Source organism: Manis javanica, chromosome 4 (assembly GCF_040802235.1).
Source record: "Manis javanica isolate MJ-LG chromosome 4, MJ_LKY, whole genome shotgun sequence".
NCBI classification, from domain to species: Eukaryota; Metazoa; Chordata; class Mammalia; order Pholidota; family Manidae; genus Manis; species Manis javanica.
Genome location: NC_133159.1, coordinates 11,142,425 through 11,158,552, shown reverse-complemented (window position 1 = coordinate 11,158,552; position 16,128 = coordinate 11,142,425). Strand labels below are relative to the sequence as shown.

Here is a 16,128-nt window from a genome sequence, read left to right as displayed (position 1 = left end):
GTGAGGTGTCACCAGTAGGTCACAGCTCACCTCCAAGCACTGCTCACCTCCTGATCTTTTCTTCTACTTTTCCTAAAGGGAGAGAAAGAAGAGAAGGTGGTGCTGCCTCCCTAGCCTGCTTTTCTTGGGAAGAAGGGTGGTGAATAATAACAGTGAATTTGTTATTATTCATAAGACTAACAACTATGCCACGGGCAGTGCTAAAAGCTTTACCTGTATGAGCTTATTTAATCATCACAAGAACTCCAAGAGCCAGGTGGGACTGCCCCATTTTACAGATGAGGACTGATGTTTTTCCCAAAGCCACAGAGCAGGTCTCCGGCCCTATTTCCCCACCTTGTCATTAAGAAAAGATAACCAGAGAGTGGGTGTGATGGGCAGACCCTTGAGGTGGCCCCAGGGTCCCCACCTCCCAGCGTCCCCACCTCCCAGCGTCCATGCCCTCCTGTGACTCCTCCGCCTCAGTCCGGGAGGGACCTGTCACTTGCTTCCAGCCAAAAAATATGGTACATGTGACTATGTGAGATTGTATTACAGAAAACTGGAAGGCCTGCCTTGCAGAGAAGTCTTCTTTCGCTTGCTGACTTTAAGACCCACGTGGCAAGGACCTGAGGGAGCCTCTCAATGACAGCCAGCAAGACAACGGGCCTTTTGTCCTCCAATTGTAAGGAATTGAACCCTGTCATCAACCACGTCATCTTGGAAGTGGACCCTTCCCACTCAAGCCTCCAGGTGAAAACCCGTCGCGGGTCCACACCTTGACCACAGCCTTGCAGAGGACCTGGCTAAGCTGTGTTCAGACTCTTCACCCACGAAAACCATGAAATAATAAATGTGAATAATCTCATGCCACTAAATTTGTAGTAATTGGATACGTAGCAATAGACCCAGAGGGGAACTCACAAAGAGGGTAACCTCTTGTTCCCACTGGGCTATGGAGAGATGAGGGGAGGTCAGTGAAGGACCCCACATAGTAGAACAAGGGGTGAGACGTGGAAGGGGAGGGGAAGGCTGAGAGGGTGACACTGGGGGGAGCTCAGCCTGCAAGGCTGCCTGTGGGCAGACGCAGCTCTGCGAGGTCAAGGTGCAAAGTCTCAGAGCCAGGAGGGCCTTGGTGATGGAGGCACATGTGGATCAGGACATGGGGTCTACGGCGATTCAAGGCGAGGACTCTGGTACTAGCCTCAGTGCCTCGGCTTCACTGGCTGCTCCTTACTCCCCAGAGACTGTTTCCTCACCTGTGATATGGCGGTAAAGGTACCTTCCCAAAGGGGTAACACCCCAAGAAAGTGCTCATCGATGGGGTGCTGGTCAAGATGCAGTCTTCTCAGGAATGAGAGGTGTGGGATTCAGCCCGGACTTTCTGAGAGGGCCTGAGCCAGACGTGGGGAAGGAGGGCAGCGTGGGCAAAGAAGCTCCAGGGGGTCCTCAGGCAGAGAGAGTCCGGGGGCTCCAGGAGGAGGTGCACACAGGGAGGAGCAATTGCCGGAGTCAAGGGCCCTGGAGAAGCTGTATCACCTGCCCAGCCAATGTGCCCACTCCTTGTAGAACAGCACCCTGTTTTCCCTTGCCAGGGCCTCCCCACTCTCAGTCCAGGTGTTCAAGCCTAACTCTGGCCCCAGGGGTTGCAGGTGCCCTAGGGGTCAGGCCAATCAGGGTATCCCATACCCCTGGGATGGCTGCCCCTGTGAGGAAAGGAAAAATGCAGTGGAGGAAGGGAGAAAAAGGGAATAAAACAGTAACAAAAATAAATGATGGTGTGGTACCAATTAAGAGCTGGATTATCCCAACCCCCTGCACTGATGCCCAGCACCTCTGCCCCACAGAGAAATGGTGGCTCCCTCGTTCCCAACAACCCAGCCACCGGAAGCCACAGAGCCAAGTGTGACCACTGTAATCCCAAACTGGATGTGGTAGGAACTGACGGATGGCGGCTCAACGCCCCTGGGGGGTGTAACAGCAATCCCACCCAGGTGGCTGGCTGGCTGGCCAGACTGTCTCCCTGTATTCAGGAGCTGCAGTGCCCAGTACAACAGACATTAGCCACACGTGGCTAATGAGCTTGTCTGCACTGAGATGTGGTATAAAAGCCTAAGAGCCATACCAGATTTCAAAGACTTCTCAGCAGGACAAAAAGAATAGCTCATTAACATTTTTAATGAATGCCATGTTGAAATGATATATTTCAGATATACTGAGCTCAATAAAGTATATTATTAAATTTAATTTTGTCTGTTTCTTTGTACTTTTTTAAAACGTGGTTACTGGGCAATTTAAAATGAGACATGGCGCTTTCATTCTGTTTATTGGATGGGGTGCTCTGGAATATGAGCTCCTGAGGTGGGGACTTCTGTCTGTCTGATCCACTGCTTTCTCTCAGTCCTTGAAAAGGCCCAGCCCATGCAGGAAAAGCTTAATATATGTTGGTGCATTGAATGAGTAGCATGACATAGTGGTATCATGGAAAATAAGTGGATTTTGGAGTTTTTCCAACCTTTCTTTAATTCTGGCAAGGCACTTCCCCTCTGTGAGCCTCAGTTTCCTCATCTGTAAAAGGAAGATCCCGAGGACCCAGGGCTATAGCCTGCCCAGGGCTAGCCCAGAGCAGGCAGAGAGCTAGAGGCTGTTATCATGTGTGTGGGGAGCGCTGGGAGTTGTGGAGGCCCGAGGGTGTGTGAAATGATAAACCCCAGTTAGGCTGTGGCCCTGAGCAGCTGCTAGCAGGTTTATCCCCGCCCAGAAGCGCCTGTATGGAGTCTGCTGCCTCAAGGGCAGCCAGCTCTCCACTCAGGCAGCAGCGGTGAGGAGGGCAGCCCGCAGCCAGTGTCACGTGCGGCTGCGGACCAGGCAAGGAGCGAGGTGTGCTCCCCGGGCACCTGTGAGGGCCCTAATTCAAGAACCCCCACAGTGAAAGGACAGGCTGCTCTGTGGGAATCCCCAGAGTCCTTCTCAGAGAAGCAATGGCTGGTGAAAAACGCATCCACATTTCAGACGTTCTACACAGGAACCTGGAGGCCCGAGGGGGAAGGGGCTGGCCTAACACCCGGCAGGGGTTCCCGGGCCAGGTGGGGTGCTCTGGACCAGCGGCTGCATCGTCTCCAGGTCAGTCCAGGTGATGACCTGCCGAGCACCCGTGGTCCGTCCCCTGTGGCTGCCGTGGCGCTCTGCCGTAAACTCAGTGGCTTAAAGCAACACAGATTCATTCTCTTAGGGTTCTGGAGGCCAGGAGTTTGAAATTAAGGTGTCAGCAGGGCTGCATTCCTTCTGGAAGGTTCAGGAGAGAATCCATTTCTTTGCCTCCTCCAGCTTCTGGGGCCTGCTGCATTCCTTGGCCCCTGGCCCCTGCCTCCGTCTTCTGCGTGTTTCCTCCCAGCCTCTGCTTCCGTCTTCCTGTCTCCTCTGACTGGCCCTCCTGCCTCCCTCTTATGTGGACTTATGAAGACTTTTATAGGGACTCTTGTGACCGCATCATGCTCATCTGGATAATGTAAGTCTCAAAGACCTTTTGCCATATAAGGTAAGGTAATCACAGGTTCTGGGCATCTTTGGGGAGTGTATTGTTATTCATTAATAATTTCATCGCCCAGCCTACCATAAGGGCCCTAGGTACAATCCTGTACTGTGTCAGATTCACTGGCTTTCCAGCGACTGACCCCCAGGGAAGAATCCCGTTTGGTACCTAACAGCCTGGCTCCTGGAGCCCCAGGCTGCTTGGATACAGACCACAGATACAGGCTGGACACAGTGCGTCAGACACAAGTGGGCCGACTACACATTTTACAGGAGGGCCTTTCATTTTCAAAGGCCACTTTAAATCATAAGCATAGCTAACATGCATCGGCTGCTTAGCTGGAGCCTGGATTTGCTCATTTAATCTTCCTGAAGAAGCTGCTGCCATCATTCTCATGCCACAGGGGCCGATGCTCAGGCCCAGAGAGGTTAGGTAACCTACCCAGTCTTACATTATTAAGTAGCAGAATGAGGCCGTGAACCACCAGATAGTCTGAGTCCACAGACCCTCTAAAATCCTGCCTCTCACCTGTGCCCCAGCCACACTTTGAAGGAAGGAGTTTCTTAAACGTCTACACACTGCTTCCATGAGCTGCACGCCCCTCTGTCCAATGTCAGAAGCAGGGGTTTGCTGATGGCAGAGACACGGAAGGGGCTTTGGGCTGTCCCAGACTCCTCAGGGGGAGAGACGAATGCCAGTGCCTTAAGTAGCCTGCTAAGCAGCCCAGCGTCAGGGCTGAGTGCTGGCCCTGCGCCTCTCCACCACCTGAGCTCTCACGGGCTGCCTGCAGCCCTGTCCTGTGTCCTAGGGCTCTGGGCCTCTCTCAGCTGCCACTGCACAGTGGGGAGCGCTGCCATTCAGTCCCCTGTTCAGAGCCCTTCCTGGGCCCAGGCCTAAGCTGGGCACGTTTACACATCATCTTTGTAATTATCCAAAGGCTCCCTGGCTGACCCTTGTCCTCCCTGTAAGAGAGAGGAGGTGGCAGAGGGCGGTAACCAGCCAGAGACCACAGGCCCATAACCGTCACTGTCCAGATTCAACCCAGTCATCCATCTGGAAGCCGCGCGGCAGGTGCCACGGTTCCCTGGTCCGTGGGTGCTCCAGTATGTCCCCAGGACCCTCAGGCCAGAAGCTATGCCATACTGTCTCTGCCCCACAGGGGGCCCAGATGGCACAGGAGCTTATTAAGTATCTGTGAGGTCTGGCCTTTGACGTGCCCTGCAAGGCATGACATTGCAGATCAGCTGAGGAACCGTAAATCCACACATTCCGGCATCGGATGGAATCACTGAAGCAAAGGCAGCCAGTGGGGGTGAGGTCAGCCAGGGTCAAGAGTGCTCCCTGAGCCAGGAAACTCTCAGGCTGAACAGTAACAACAGCCGTGCAGTCACAAGAGTAATAACAACGACGATAACATAGCTGCTATGTCCTGAGTGCCCCCTACAAGCTGGGCACGGATGCTGCTGCCTGGTGAGCCTGGAAGGGGGCTGTGCAGAAGCAAGGCTGCTGAACTCCGGCTTGCTGTCTCCGGTGGTCACTCACTGCACACCCACAACGTGCCAGGTGGAAGTCCAGGTGCAGGGGGACATGGCAACGGGCTTCCCAGAGACACCACCCCGTGCCAGGCACCCCACAGGTATGCCCTTTCTTTACAAAAATCCACTATCAAATAGGAAAATCCTGACCCAGTGATCTGAAGGACGCAAGTATCACATAAGAAGTCCCTGCAGGGATCCTTTGAATAGGCCGCTGCTGTGCTCTCTCCAGTGCCAACTTGTCCAGAGCCTGTTCCACAAATCCTCCCAAGGAGGGTCAGGTCCTGGGAGGACGGGCCACTCTGGGCTGCAGGGGCCAGGCTGCCCAGGGACACTTGGACCAGTGTGTAGGTGCTGCGTGGCCCTCCAGGTGCCAGGTGACCAGGACCCCTGCTCTAGGCTCTAAACCTGGGGGTGGCCAGGCCTGGCCAATCAGATCTTTCCATTTCCCAAAGGGCGGGGCCCCAGCCCAGCTAGGACCAATGACACTCAGTTCGTCACTGTTGAGGAAAAGCTTTTTGGGGGAACCCCAGCTATCTGACCATCTGGTCCTGCAAGGGGGAGAGGAGGGAGCCCCACGGAGGGAAGAGGAGCTGAGATGGAGAGTGAGCAAGACTGCTTGAGTCCATGAATCCAGCTGGACCGACCGGTGTTTCAGTTGTATGGACCAATACATACCCTCATGCCTAATACAAAAAATTAAATAGCGATTAAAAAAACAAAAACCAAACCAGCCAGTTGCCCCAATCCTCCCTTTTCTGAGGCAAATTTGTTGCTGACAGAGCATCCGTGGCCACCACCTTCCCTGGGGCACCCCCCTCAGCATCCTCTCAGATTGCACAGCCAGGCCGCGAGCACCTGCAGAGTGGGGGGCGGGGGGTTCTGGAACCCAGAGCCCAGAATCAAGGCCCGATTCCAGGGTTACTGGAGCTCTTTCCTTGGTCAGAATGTTTTGAGCACAATGTTAGGGTCAGTCAGTAAGAGAAGCCTGTGGCCGTGGCAGTGACTGAGGAAGGGCACAGTCCCAGGGCTGAAAGCTGGCCAATCTCTCCCTGGGCCACTGTCCTGGAACATGCCACCCAGCCCATCATCCATCACCGGGTTGGGGATGCCTTTAGGCTGTTAGCAGGAATCACAGGGCAGAAAGACCAGGCCTGCCCTTGAAAACATTACTGCCAAAGTTATAATGTACATCCAGCAAACAGATACACACTTAGGGAGGAAGAAAGGAAGGAGGGAATGAGGTGGCAGGATGTGCTGAGACAGGCAGACTTGCCCGAGGGGGTGCCCTCTCTCTCCACCTTGGCGGCCAGCCACTGCACTGGGAACCGAGATAGCCATCAACTCTGTCCCCAGCCTCCTGCAGGCCTGGGAAGGCGAAGGAGAAGGAAAAGCCATGAGAGGTGGCACGTGGGGAGTGAGGAGCAGGAAGGAACAGAGAGGCACAGGCACCCCAAAGAAGGGAGCCAAGGGGAGGCTCATGGGGAAAGCGCAGGAGCAAGAGAAATGGAGGCCGGGCCTCTGATGAGGGCGGGGAGAGTCCTGTGGGGCAGAGGGGTGGGGCGGGGGCAGAGGATGGCGGGGATGTTACGGCAGGGAAGGCAGATCTGGCGCTGGGCCCCATGTTCCCACTGGGCTGCTCTGGTCAGATGTCCAGGCCTTTGTCCTGGCTACTGTCTCAGGGGCCAGGCAGCACATGTTTGTGTAAGGCCAACAGTTACAGAGAGCCACAGAGCGGGGCTGCCGGGACACATGCCCGCCACCCCACATTCATCGCGGTGGGTGCCCAAGTGCAAGGGGATACCTGTAAGCAAGCAGGGCTGTGGGGAGCAGCCAGGCCTCCTGCCTGGTCCAGGCCAAGCTCACACCTCACCTGGTTCTGGACCACAGAGGCCTCCCCCTTGGCTTCCCTTCCTCCCATCCTATCCTCTCTACACTGCTTCCAAGGGTGTCTTTCTACAGGCCAATGTGGTCACACCACCCTCAGTCAAGATCCCTCCCTGGCTCCCTGTGGCCCCCAGGATAAAGCCCTGCTCAAAGGGCCCTTGTGGCCCCTACACTGGCCTGTTGCTCCTCTGGGGCCTGGGCTATCCGCACAGACGATCTCATTTCATCCTCCCCACAACCCGGTGTCTCACCCCATTCTACAGACAACTTAACCGAGGCTGGGAGAGGCTCAGTAACCCCTTCCAGTTCCCCACATTGACGGAATCACCATCCTCACCTGGGAGCGAAACCCAGCCCATCCGTGGTTCCTGGCTCTCCCTCGCCCAGGCCAAGCCCTGCCCGTGGGTCCTCCCGGTCTTTTGAGAAGACTGACATTGCTGGTAACCTTTCTCTTCTACCAAGAAGGGCACGAAAATAAAATAAAACCCAAACAAAAAGCATCCTTCCCTCTACTACTGCCTTCTCTTGGCTTACGAGATTAGAAGGTCAGTGTAACAGGAAAAGTAGGAGAGAATCGTGGGGTAACAGGCACACGCTTAGAAAGAAAGTAATTCTGATTTCAGGGAAATTTGATACAGTGCCCTCAGTTTTCTAATCCTGCTGTGAACTGATAGAGTATTTGTCACTGACTGGCCAGGGACTGCGTACAGCATTTAGGAAATACAAGGCTAAGCCAAGTCCCCTTTTGTCAGCTGTTGTCACCAAGCTCACAGAAGGATGCAACCGAGAAAAAAAAATCAGAAACATAAGCTGTCATTGTGCATTAAGAATCTGAAATTAAAGTTCTAATAAATTAAGAAGAGACTGTTTTTATTGTAGGATTTTCCCATTTACAAAAAGCCCTGGGCCTCCATTTTCCCATCTATGAAATAAGAGGTTGGGTGGGACTAGATTTTCCCAGTTTCTCCTGGCACTGAAGTTCTTGACTTCGTGGGCTGGTCCCAGTTTGAGGGCTATGAGTTTTGCGCAGAGCTCTTACAGAAAAGAAAGAACATCACGGTTTTTAGGGGAAGGTGGGTGGGGCTGCTTGCCCACCTCCTGGCACTCTGGCTGGGTGGTGGACCTCGGTGTGGGGTGGGAGCACAACAGATTGGGCAAACAGACTGACGCCCTCACCCATGCGGGCTCAGAGCTGCTATGTTTTGGGCATTTCCCTGGCATTCTTTCCAGGGTGAGACGGTCTACAGGCCACCAGTGTACATGCATAGAGTACCGCCAGGACATTGTCACCATTAATCTTTGGTGGGGGTCAGGGTGTGGAAGGGGTTGTGCACTTCTGGCTGTCTACACCTTAGCACCCGGGTTTCTCCACCTCAGCACCAGCCATGTGTTGGGCCTGATAATTCTTTGTTATGGGGGTTGTACTGTGCATGTAGGATTTTTAACAGCATCTCTGGTCTCTACCCACTAGGTGCCAGCAGCATCTCAATCCCTGCTGGGACAACCAGAAATGTCCCCAGGCATTGCCAAATGTACCCCCACCCCAAAGGATGGCAGAGGGGCAAGATGTCCCCGTCTGAGAGCCAGTGCTCTAGTCTACTGGCTTAAAATTTTTTAAAGCAGCACATATAACAAGTTGCATTAAGGTTATCAAGGATATCTATATTGAATACCTCGGCAAGTGTTGCCAAAGATCTCAGATTAACCTGCTTTCCGCCTTGTCCGTTGCTGACACTGTTACCGGTCAGTGCGTGACACTGCCCCCCACCCTGTCCACCTGCTGCCACCCTTTTGCCCCAGCAAGTCTTCTCCATATTAGCAGCCAAATCAGCTTCCAGAAGTATCCTTTAGTGATGTTACTCTCCTGCATGGTTTCCTACTGCCCTGAGGATAAAATCTCAACTCCTCGCCTGCCTTCCAGGTGCTCTGCCATCTGGTCCCTGGCCCCCTCTCCCTTCTTCTAAACTCTGGCCACTCACTATGTGGTTGGTGGACTCGCAGCCCTGGCAGCCCCAGAGCTGGTTAGAAAAGCAGAGTCTCAGGTCCACACTGGGCCTGCTACTCTGGACCTGCAACCCCACAGGTGGGGTACGTTTTCAAGTCTGTGAAGAGCTGCTCTGGTCTCCCCACTCCACCCTGTGCCCAACCATACCACCCTTCATCACTGGCTCCTTCTTATCTGTCACTTAACTATCACCACCGTGGTGAGGCAGTCTAAACCAAATGCTTGCAGTTCGTTGCCTGTGTGATTCTGTTATCGAAGTGCTGCGCTGGGTTGGGACCTGGCTGTGATTGCAACTCGTGATCACCTTGTTTGTTTATGTTGTGTGTGTCTGTCTCTCTCCATATCCTATACACCAGAGTAAGCCCTACGAGGTCACTTACAGGGCAGACAGCCCCAGACACATAGAAGGCGTTGTGCAAATATTTTTGGAATTAATAACAGCCTCAAGTATTGTTCCCTTGATATGTGTCAGTAAATTTCTTTACATGGATTATCTTGTTTATTCTTCATGAAACCTACAAGGTAAGATAGGTGCTATTTATGATAATCCCCATTTTGCAGATGAGGAAACAGAGACACGTGGCACAAGGTTTCATAGCTAGTAACAGGCCGAGTAGTTTCCATCTGGGGGCTGGTGGGGAGTATTCTGGTGCCCAAGACTACACCTGTTACTACTGCACAATCCTGCCCTCTTATTTGTAAGTCAAACAGCATTTTACATGCACATGGGGGCTTGACATGGAAAAGCATTTCCTAGTAAATACTTCTAAAAAATAAAGACTGCTACTGTTGGAGAATCATTGTCCCATCATAATGCTTTTTGAGTAAATTACATCTTTGTATTTGGAATCTGTTTAATAAGGTCTGTCTATCCATATGGTACCAAAGACTGTTGCTATAAACCATTTTACCTCCAGACATAAGTCTGGAAACAAGCCCAACAGGAAAGATTCGGGGGCTATTCAGTTAAGGAAGAGTCGATTTATTTCTGTGCCCTCTGTTGGGCTGGCACACCTTCACCCCTCAACAGCCACCAGACACGCAGCAGTTCATCTTCAGAGAGCCAGAGCATTCCTACTGCGGCCCTTCCTGTCTGTCCTCTCCCTGATTCCAAGGGGCATCAGCCACGACCCTTGTCACTTGCGCTAGACCAGATACCCCTGCCACTGCAGCTCGGGGACACTTGGCAGGGGCACTCATGACCTTGTCTGACCCCCCCTGAGAGTCAGGGTCATGCGACCCCATTGTTATCTCATCAGCACAGTCACTGTATTTCTTCAGCATGTCCTAAGGACTGTGCTGGGCGGCCTTTGGTAGTTATCTACCAAGTTTAATCCTCAGTATAATCCTTTATGTGGGAGTCACGGGTCTCAAATTTTGCGAAGGAAGAACCTGACGCTCAGAGAAGTGATCTGCCCGAGGTCACACAGCCAGTCCATGAGAGATCCAGAACTTGAACTGTTCAACTGGAAGTGGGACTGGCACACCTACATTCACGTTAGCTAACGCTTATTGAGTCTGTATCATGTACCAGGCTTGATCTCACAGCAGCCCCATGAGGAGGGTGTCATGACTGTGTCCATTCTGCGGATGCGGCAACTGAGGCTCAGAGAGGCCGCTGACACATGCTCAAGGTCAAAGAGCCAAGAAGGGAGCAGGGATTTGAATCCAGCAGCGACACGCTGCACTACGTTGCTGACTCAGCTTTAGTTTAGTGCCGTCACCCATTTTTCATTGACAGAGCAGCCCTCGCAGAGCCTCACGCAGGCAGCTGGATGGCAAGGTTGAACGGCTCGCCTTTTATTTTTTGTTTTCAACCCAAAGGAACCAGGGAAACTTGAGAAACGCACCAAGATGCAGGCAAAAATAATAACAGGACAAATGCAAAATCAACAGTCCAAAGGGCTGCTGGTCCACCCTGGGCTCAGTCTCACTGAGCACCTGTTGCCCCCCACCCTCCAGTCTGAGCGCCGGCTCAGTGCCGGGCAAAGCCCGCCTTCCTTCCCGTATCCCTGAGTCTCCTGCAATGGAGGGCACATGACAGCCAGAACATGAAGCTTGGGAAGGAGGCTTTGCATTTTTAAAATGAGATAATTCAAGAGAGGGTTTAACTGTAGACCTTCAGATTCCCTGGACATGGCTCATATAAAGGCTTTTTGCTGCTCCCATTGACATAGGCCTCCCTGGAGACTATCCCGTCACCTCCTCAAAGGCATAAAGCATGACCTCCCCTCCGGCCACAGCCTGGAGCCCTACCCAGCTCAGTCATGAGCCAGGAGGCCTGCGACCTTGCAGGGGGGCGGTAAGTAAAGCAAACAAGTGTGAGGGGCTGCCATGTGTGCGGCCATTCTGTACACTGTGCACTAGTGACTCCTTTCACCTCACAACGACCTTGTGAGGTTGGCATTTGCACCCATTTTATAGATAAGGAAACTGAGGCAGTTAAGCAACTTGTCCAGTAGAACTGGGATTTGAACCCACTTTCAGAATCAGTTCATACAGCCTTCCTGAAGTCAAGAGTGTCTCTTGCCCAAGGATAGATCCTCTTTCTAGTACATGGGGGTCTTCTGTAATGTTTCCTGTCCCACTAAGCTGACGGCAGTGCAGTGCACTGGAAAGCCTCAGCAGTCAGGGAGACCCAAGTTTCAATTCCAGTGTCGCCATTTTCTAGCTGTGCGACTTTAGGCCAGGGACTTATCCTGTCCCTCCAAGCTTCAATTTTTTGCTCTGTAAAATGGGGATAAGAAAAGCACCTAACCCATAGGGTTATAGAAATAAATTCAGTATTATTAATAATATTAACAGCCAACATTTACTAGACGCTTCCCATGCTCAGGGTACCGTGAAGGAAGAAGTGTTGCCGTCTTCCTCCTTTTACAGATGAACAGCTCAGAGAGGCTAAGTCACTTGCACAAAGGCATGCAGCTGATTGTGGAGATCAGGGACTTGAGCCTAGGCTGACTCTGAGCCCCGGCTCCTAAGAGCTGCACAATGTACGCTCTTACATAAGTCGACATGTACAAGACAACCAGCATAGTGTCTGTTAATGCAACGGCTTCTCAACACTCAGCCCAAATCATTATCTGGAGAGTGGCCAGGGAGACGGAGCCCAGAGAGGGCCTGTCTAGCTCTGCCTGAGGCCCAGCGCCAGACAGATGTCTGCAGCCTTGTGAGGGCATCCTGCCCTCTGATGCCAGCATCGCAGACCCTGTAAAGCCCAGCACAGCCAGCATCAGCTTGGGGACTGCAGGTGCTTTGTCCAGGGCTTAGAGCTGGTCTTGCCAATTATCGGGAGTTAGCCCTGGGGCCAGACTTTGACCCCAGTTAGGTTTATGCTTAAAAAAACAGAAGAACAGTCCAAGCTTGGCATCTGCAAAGACTCAACTGTCCTGGCCAGGAAAGACTTTGGCGATTAGAGTCTGGGGGTGCTCACCCGAGGCTGGGGGTCCACAGTGCCTATGGCACTTGGTGAAAACAGATGCCTGTGGGCCCGTGCCAAGACCTGCTGACTTGGAGTTGCCAGGGCTGGGGAGGAGGCATCTGCTCATTTACTTATTTGTTTACTTAGCGTATGATTTATATATAGTAAATTGCACAGATCTGGATGTACAATTTGATGAGTTTTGACAGCCACATACATCCATGCAGCCACTGCTCAGATCAAGAAAGAAGACATTTCCATCTCCCTGGGCTCCCTGCGTGTGCCTTCTTCCAATGAACTGCCACCCTTCCCAGCCCAGGCAACCATCGATCTGCTTTCTGCCACAATAGGTTCGTTGTCCCTTTTCTGGAGGTTTCTATAAATGGACTCACACAGCGCGTGTTCTCAGGTCTGCCTCCTCTGCCCATCCACGGCGCTGCCAGTGTCGGTAGTATGTCTCATTCCTCTGCCTTGCTGAGCAGCAGTCCACTGTGCGGATATATCACAGTTTATCTGTCACCTGCTGATGGATACCTGGCCACTTCCTCCTCTGGCTGTGATGCATAAGCTGCTGTGAACACTATGGAGGAGTCTGTGTGGGCAGATGTTTGCTTTCCTCTCCATAAACACGCAGGGCAGAACTGCGGGTGCTGAGGGAGAAGCCTTTATTTTAACCCCCTCTCCTGGTGCTGCAGCAGCCCGGTGGGGGCTGGAATTCCCTTGTCTGCCCTCTTTTAAGCCCTCTATCCAGGTGAGGAGCCTCCAGAGGTCACAGGACCTGCCCCCGTTCACAGAGGAATCCACCTTTCTAACCAATGATCCTTGAATCACTTCACATTTAGCTTTGACAGCTGAACCAACTCTGGGTTGTTTGTTCTAATATCAGCTTTTCATACCAGGGCTTGAAACCCCATGGAGAGAGCAAGAAATATCTGTTACCGAGGCTTTGATGGAGTGTCACGCCTCCTTTCCCTGTGGACTACAGATTGAATGCACTGATGAAAATGTACCATTCGTGGGCCAACCTCTAAACCCCACCGGGGACCCCCAAAGCCTCCAGTGCCAGTTTAACAGAGGCAGTAAAGCAAGGTAGTTGGAGTCAGTGATGATTAAAATCTGTATCGTCTGGGCGGCCTCAGGCAAGCTGCTTTACCTTTCTGCACCTCGTTTTCCTCACCTGTAAAATGGGGATATTTGCAGTACCACCATGTGAATCCAGAGCAAGCATTACACAGTGTGAGGTGTATAAAAGGAGCGGCAGTGGTGGCTGAGCAGCAGATGGGGGTCAGCAGCAACTTGAGAGCCGCTGTTACAGAGACAGGGTGGGTTTGCTAAATATGCAGATTCTGGGGCCCCAGGGTGGACTTACAGAATCAGAATCTGTCCTGAGGCTCAGAATCTGCTTTTTGCAAACTCCCCAAGGGATCCTGATGCTCACAAAAGCCTCAGCACCCTCATCCATCCGGTGTATGGACAAAGGTGGAGCCTGGGGAGTCACCTGGGCAGGAGGGTGCAGAGTCAGGTGGGATGGAACAACCCAGGAGGGCAGTTAAGGCTTGGAAGAGCCACAGCGCAGAAGTGCGCCACGGAGGCCCAGGGATGCATTTATTCCCCCACCAAGCGTCTGCCCCAGGAATTCCAGCCACACGTGTCTCACGTGGCCTGCGGGTCAACTCAGCAGTCCTAATAGCTTTGCAAAGCAGCCATTATCAGGCCAGGGTTAAAAGCTTTGACTCTGGAGTTAGGAGGCCCTAGGTTCGACTCCCAGCTACACCAGTTCCTGGTTGGAAGAACCTCAGCAAGTTGAAAACTGGGCCATCAAAAGGATAAAAAAATAATAAGTAATGTTTCTCTAAGGAGGTCCCGGATGGAAGTCATGAGCCCAAGTGGATGGAGCATGTAACACCATGCCGGGCATCCTGCACATGGCTGGTACCGGTATAGCCCGAGAACTTGCTTCCACTGTAGGTCTGGGGAGGCAGCTGGTGAATCTTGACAACTGAGAAATATTCCCCAGTCCACGGGGCCTGGGAAGAGAGGCCATGGCTCTTCTGCGACTGAACAGCTGTGTTCTCCCTCCTGTGCATCTCAGCTTTACCCTTCTGCTCCAAGATGCCCCTAATGCACCCATTTGCTTAGCCCTGGACAGCTACAGGGTCTCCTGGTGGCCAGGGAGACCCTGCCCTGCAACCCGAGTGAGGAGGGGAACAGGCAATTTCACTGAGTCTCTGTTTCCTCATCTGTAAAGTGCGCAGGGAACACCTACCTAGTGCACTGTCGTGGGGCTTAAGTGAAACAAGGCGGATCAGCCAGGTGAGCCAGAGCCTGGTCTACAGTAAGTACTCAGCAAAGAGTATCGCAGCCTTTGTGGGTTAGTATTCTGCTGAGTAGCCTGCCAGAGATTATTTAAGCCCCGGGAGGGCAGGACCCTTGTCGGACAAAAGTACACCTGAGCAGGTGTCCAGGGCCTCAGGATGCTCTGCGGCTTTGAGAACTGCTCTTTCAGCCCCAGGTGGCTCAAAGTCCATCAGAGTACAAGGAGGCTCTTCTGGAATGTTTAGGGTGTGTTGTGGCTTTAGGTGGCTGGGGGGAGCAGCCTGTATTGGCTAGAAGATTCCTCTTCTGCCTCCTCCCTCCAGCCAAAGTGCACCCAGGCACACGGGACCTCTGCAGCCCCAGGCTGGGTGAGTGGAACCAGGAAGGATCCCGGAGCCCTTCATATCAGATGAGAAGGGCAGCTCTGTGACAGGGACAGTTTCCTGAAGACAATTTGAACAATCATGGGGTGTGGACTGCACTGGGGAGGCGGTTGAGCGCCCTTCCGCCCAGCATCAAGGCTGGCCTAGGTCTCTAGAGACCTAGGAAACTAGGACCCCACAGGACTCCACCCAAGGTCCATGCCAGTAATAGTTAAGATTATTAATGATAAGTATGCTCTTATTAATGAATATTAATTCATTAATTCGAAATTCAAACCTGTGTCTCTAAGGCTCCAACAACCGGTGTTCTTACATTTGCCTACCAGGGTGCAAATCAGGAAATCTTAAGCAAAAAAAAAAAAAAAAAAGTAAAACAAAAAAAAATCCAAACAAAATAAACCCCTTACAGAAGCACAGAGGGTTGCAGAGAGCCCACTTCCCATACCCGCTACTAATTAACAATAAAGAGGCCTCCCCTCCAGTCTCAAACAACTGCCTTTGCAATCCACAGCTCCCCCAGGATGAGATGTTTATGTCCTCCCTTGTCTTATGACTGGGCCAGTCACTTCAACATCTCCACCGTCCCGTCCCACACCCCTGTACTCCTAGTTATAGTGCTAGGGTTCACCATTCTCCTGATGACCTGGACTTGCCATCTCGTGACCTTGGGCATTCTCGCCCCTCCTCACTCCATCTCCAACACATACACACTTCCAGGTCTCAAACTGGTGGCCTGAGGCCACACAGAAGTGTCTTATTCGGCCCGTTAAGGATTATTTGATTTATATAATATACAGTAACTGCCAATACTGAGAAGGTGAGTGATATCATATATAGAACTTGAATCTGGTAACCTTGGCCCAAATTCTCACATGTAACAGGCAGCAGGTGCCAAGTCATAACTATATCCTATGGAAGGGGCTGGCCTCCACTTTGCCACAATCTCCACCACTCCCTGATGACTCCTACTTGGCCAGACTCTCTCCTTAACATCCCCTGCTGCCTCCTTTCAGACATATGCATTTGTAACCCGTCTACTTCTACATTCAGCTGGTCCCCAGACTTGTTTC

The 16,128-nt window shown here is 52.4% G+C and overlaps 1 protein-coding gene and 1 long non-coding RNA gene across 8 annotated transcripts in view; one reads left to right on the top strand and one right to left on the bottom strand.

Moving 5' to 3' along the window:
• Positions 1–4,676, top strand: part of LOC140848822 (uncharacterized) — a 40,697-nt gene extending 36,021 nt beyond the window's left edge. For 2 of the 3 annotated variants that reach the window (XR_012130002.1, XR_012130000.1), the window contains exon 4: positions 538–4,676. This is a non-coding gene — a long non-coding RNA (uncharacterized lncRNA). Of the gene's footprint in view, positions 1–78 lie in introns of all 3 variants that reach the window. The other variant, XR_012130001.1, reaches the window with a different exon arrangement.
• Positions 1–16,128, bottom strand: part of TMEM51 (transmembrane protein 51) — a 46,972-nt gene that overhangs the window by 14,649 nt on the left and 16,195 nt on the right. The gene's annotated exons all lie outside the window — the stretch shown is intronic.